We start from the raw sequence: 5691 nt of genomic DNA on the forward strand, positions 1-5691 counted from the left end.
AACACAGGTTCCTACAGATCTGCTGTCTGCAGAGCATCAGTGACATCAGTGAGGTGAGATGCTGCACAGAGCCTAAAGATACTAAAAGACACCCAGACAGTCTGTTCACCTGCTGCCACCTGACAACAGATACACAAGTACCTGCTGCTGCACCACCAGACACACAGCAGCTTCACTCCTCAGGACACCAGACTCTTTACTTCATCATCTGCACTCTGTAACATAGTTTAGTTGTTCTTATGTAGCATAAAGGAATTTACACTCAGCTTCAGTTTACAGCCCTGCTGCTGTGAAATGACAAATAAATGAACCTTTAATTTGTATCATCCTTTTGTGAAGTGTTCAGAGTTCATCCAGCGTCACACAGACATGTTTTTTATTTTCATGATGAAATTAGTTTACTGAAGTTTTCAGAGTGCAGGAATCAGTCTGAGTCCCAGCAGGAGGATTATTTTCTGTTTGTTCACGATAAATGAATAATAATAATAATAATAATAATAATATAATAATTCGTTTAATAATAATAATTAAACTGGCTTGAACTCCAAACTGTGTTTGAACCAGTGAGACTTCTTTGTTACAGCCCTGATATTTACACACAGTAGTACTGGGGAAAAGATTAGTAGTATAAATAAGAAACATTTATTAAAACAATAAATAATTGTACCTACATTTATATGATTTTGACATCACAGCTCTCAGTTTCTTTAGGATCTCTGGGTCCACATCAACCTGCATCAGAAACACAAAACCTTTAGAAGTGAAAACATGTAACAAGTAAACACACACAGTAGTTCAGTTAATTATAATAATCATTACATTCAGTGGTGGAAAGTAATTAATCACTTTAACTCTTTTACTGTACAAATCTGAGGGACTCGAGTATTTCTATTTTCTGCACATATTCAGAGGAAATATTACACTTGACTTGACATGTAGGGACAAACAACTGTTCACCATCACATTCACACCGACGGGCAATTTAGAGCGACAGATTAACCTCAGTTGTGTGTCTCTGGATTGTGGGAGGAAGCCGGAGACAAACCACACAGACACACAACATATCAGTTTAGGTTTTGTTATGTGTCTAATTTGCAGCTGTGTTAAATTGGAAAATGATTTGATGAGTGGTGTGTGTTAATTGAGCACAAATACTGCTTTGTAGACACCAAACAAGTCAGCACATTAAAGTGAAACTCTCGCCAAAAAGCAACCGAGGCTTTATTTGGGACCTTCGTGTAAAAGCATAATTGTGATGAAAGAGGCACTTTTAAGATTTACCGTAGTTTCGGTTTTGGGCACGTTAATTTTGAATGGGAGTGCTAAGGGCAGGATACGCTAGCATCAAAATCGCTATTTTGAGAACACGAAGAAGGCTAGACATAACATGAAACTTTGCTTGCATATCCTGCCCCATGCACTCCTGTTCAAAATTAACGTGCCCAAAATTGAAACTACGGTAAATCTTAAAAGTGCCTCTTTCGTCATAATTATGCTTTTACACGAAGGTTTGACTCATATTCAATCCCAAATAAAGCCTCGGTTGCTTTTTGGCGAGAGTTTCGCTTTAAGCACACAGTCAGTCTGCAGTCTTACCTGTTCAGGATGGACCTCCACTGCCTGTTCTACTGTGTCTCTCCCAGAGGAACGGCTCTCTGGACTCTCCCCTGAGTGTGAGTCTGCATCCTGTAGAGAGAGGAGACAGAAACAGAGAGCTTCCAGCAGATACAAGGTTTGTGTATGTGTTGTGTAAGTGTGTGTTAGAAACACATCAAACAGTTTAAATGTATATTAATGTAATATTCACTAACTATCTGAACTCATCTTAATGCTGATTGTTCTGTTCCAGGTCAACTATGTCTTTGACTTTGTCAACAATAACAATGAAGTTATGAGACCAATGGAACAAAAGTGGAGACATTTACTTCATTTGAATAGTTTGAATGTTTGACAATAATCTATTTTCCTTTAATATTCTTTATAGTGATAAATGAATATTTCAAAGTGAACATGTAGCTGCCACTGACAGATAAATGTTCAACTCCAGCAACAACACTTTCTTTGTTGTTGTCACTTATCTGAACATATGAATGAAGATATTGCTGGTGAATAAAGACAGAGACTCTGCAGGATGTTAACTCACCTGTTGATGGTCTGATGGTGGCAGGTCACCTTCACCTGTGGACACAGGTGTGATGTGTTCAGTAACACCTGTTAATATTCAGGAAATGATTAAAACAATTAAATGTGTTTTTCACATCATTCTGTGATTTTAACTGAATCTATGTTGACTTGTTTTCCTTCATTATCCAAGTTAAAGTGCAGATGTCCTGTGTGTGTTTAATGAGTGCAGCAGTGTTTCACAGCTGAGTGTCTCTACTTTAATACACACAGTGCTGTGGAGACACTGTTTGAATGGAGCACACTGGAAACATCTGGATCTAAAGCTGATCAGGAATCAGTGTTCTGGAGTTGTTGCTCCTGACTGAGATGTTCTTCCTTCACTGTAGTTTCATGGTGAGGATCAACATATTATCTCTAACCCAGTTATTAGTCTGAGCCGGTGTGGATCAGAGGTAACCTGGTTTGTCCTGCATGATAACAGCCATGAGAATAAATGAAGCAGCAGGCTGATGATCAGGCTGTCTGCAGTCTGCTCTCAGTATCAGCTCTGTGCTGCAGCCTGGGCAGAGGTTTCTTTTTAGACAAAACAAGAATCTAAAATAAATTACACAATAATTCTTCCTCTCCCATGATGCACCTGCAGCTGGTGGTACATTAACATTATACTAACATATTAACCAGTTAATACAGATGTTTATTCTGAATAAAAGTCAATTAAATGATGCTAAAGATTTAAAAGTGTAAATCTGCATCAGATTGTAAGTCAGACCTGCTGAAAGTAAACACAGTGATCTCTTTAGAGCTTTATATAAAAACATACAGACTAATGTCCTGAGTTATGACTGTTTACATGTATCATCATGCTGTAGCACCACCTACAGGTGGAGAGTATAAAAACTATAAACCAGATTAAATGAATCATGCACTTGTCTATTAATATAAACGTACAGAGTTACAGTATCAGTATCACTGAGATCTCACTTCACTTCCTGTTAACTTTCAGTGAAGAAACAGATCGATGTATGAAAACTGTTTCCTGATAACAGTAACTTGAAATGAGCTAAAACCTTGTGATGAAATAATGTAGATGATTCTAACATGCTGATGTTTATGAATCAACAACATGTTCCTGAATAATCTGAGGAGAAAGATTCTTACCTGCAGCTCTGAGGTGCTCAGTCATCGTTCAGCTGTTGCAGCAAACAGAAAGCAGAGACTCTTTATAAAAGGCTCCTCCCACTTTATGAACCACGTGACTTATAGGAATTTCACAAACTGTTGCTGTGTTGTAGCAGTGAAAGTGTCAAAACACGTGAACATTAATTTGGAAATAACCTGAAAGGAATAAAAGGTCTTTAAATCTCCTATAAATCTTCTACCTGCTCTCTCACAGTCTTCCACAATGTGTACATCAAACATGGCAGCAACATCACAACACTAAGACATCTACTGAACCTGCACATCATAAATCAGATCAAATCAAATCAAATCAATCTTTATTTATACGGCGCTTTTCATACAAAAAAGTATCTCAAAGTGCCTCACAGACATTTACAAACAACAGCAGGAAAAGAGAAAAGGCAAAATAAAATCAAGAGAAGAACATTAAAAGAACCCAACCCTCCTGGCCCCACAGACATGCACAGAGACATACACACTTATACACACACTCACACATACGCACGCAGACACACAGACACACACACTCACATCCACACATACAGTAGCTGTCACTAAAGAGACATGGCCGGGCAGCAAGACCTGAAGCGTGGAGCAAGCTACCTTTGGGGAGCCGCAGGGAGCGCCGCCACAGAGACCCCCCCAACCCGGGCAGACAGGAGGCCCCACACCAGGGCGCAGAGCCCTCCAGACACCCGGGCAGAAACGGCCCATGAGACAGCACCTCCCGCGGCCAGACCAGAGACCACTTCCAGTCTGGCAGACCCCCATGAGCAAACACTGGAGATTAAAAACTAAAATAAAATAAGGCAAAAAGCGTAGACGCTAAAAACATGAGGGACTAAAACATAAAAGCATAAAGGCTAAAAACACGAGAGACTAAAACAGTAAGAAAGGATAAAAAATAAAAAAATTAAAAGCCTGGTTGAAAAGGTGGGTCTGAGCTCACACCGGAACACACGGATGTCAACAAACAGGTAAGTAGCTGCTTGCACAAACACACTATTTTAACAACTTTTTTATTCATTTTGAGTCACACACGCTACAGTGCTGTGTTGTAGGTGTCTGCTGATGTTGCATAACTTTTGGTGTGAGATGTGGAGCATGTTAAGATGCTTAAAACACAGTGTAAAGTTCTGACCCCATGCTGTTAGCGTTCAATGCTAAGTCTCCGTTCACAGAGCTCTGTAATGGTTGGACCAAATGTGTTCGCGTCTTCGGTACTGGCAAGTCAAGGGTAGCTTGAGCAATGAAGCTGCATGTTTAAATCGACTGAAGTTCTCCTTTAAGGGCAGAGGATGCAACCTCCTTGATGCTGGCTCCAGGGTGGCAGAAAGTCCGGCCACCGTGTGCTGCCATGTGCCTGACCATGGAGGTCCCGAAGACCAGCACAGACGGGGTGCACAGCTCCACTGGCTGCCTAGAGGTGCGGCGGAGGTGAGATGGAACCTGAGGTTCGGGTTTATGGCGCTGGGCCGTGGTTTCTCCTGGCCGAGATGGAGGGGAGGGATCAGGCTGCATGAGTGGACCCCGGATCCTGGACTGCTGAGAGGACCAGCTGGATGGGCAGGTCCCGGAGGTGAGCCGGACAGCGCACCCACGGGAGGTAAGTCCTGCAAGCTTAGGATGTCATACCTGTTATCCAGTGGCAGATCCGGAGGTGGAGGAGGAAGAGATGGACGAGCCCCAGCGCCCCTGTGCACCACTGACCAGGGTTCCCCCTGCCTGAGTGGCGTTGAGCTCACGGGAGCCTCTACTCCATCCTCCTGCTTGAAGCACAGCGGCTCCGCAGGACGTAGGCAGGAGGTGGAGGGTGCCGATGACTTGGGCTTGGCTCCCTGCGGTGCCAACGGGACTCGGGTAGTGCTGGTGCCGGAGTTTCGTTGGTGATCGAGCCGTTCCATGGCAAGGTGGTGTTGTCCATGGTCGTCGTGCTCCGATCACCAGTGCCGGATGTCCTCAGGTGGGAGATCAGCTTCGCCTGGGGCGTGGTGATAGTGGAGAAATCCATAAGGATTTTATCCTTCTCCCTGAGGTCTGCCTTGAGACCAGAGACGCTGTCCCTCAGTTTTGAGAGGGTGGGGAGGCAGGACTTGCACACCTCCAGCATACCTGCAGCCGGTGAGGATATTAAGCGTCCGGTAAGCCGCTTCCAGAGCTACCTGTGGTTAGCTAGCTAACGTTAGCTAAGTTGATGACGGTATATGCACAGTAGTCAGACTCAGGAGTGTTACATCCTAACTAAACAAACTTTTTGCGCTCTGTGTCACTGTTGTCAGAAATAATTAAAACCATGTGAATCCAAATTGAAAATATCTGTCACCAAACCGTTTATTACATTATCATAAATCTGTTGGAGCTCATTCAGAAACAGAGTGTCTGTCACAG

The sequence above is a fragment of the Sparus aurata genome, chromosome 9 (assembly GCF_900880675.1).
Source record: "Sparus aurata chromosome 9, fSpaAur1.1, whole genome shotgun sequence".
NCBI classification, from domain to species: Eukaryota; Metazoa; Chordata; class Actinopteri; order Spariformes; family Sparidae; genus Sparus; species Sparus aurata.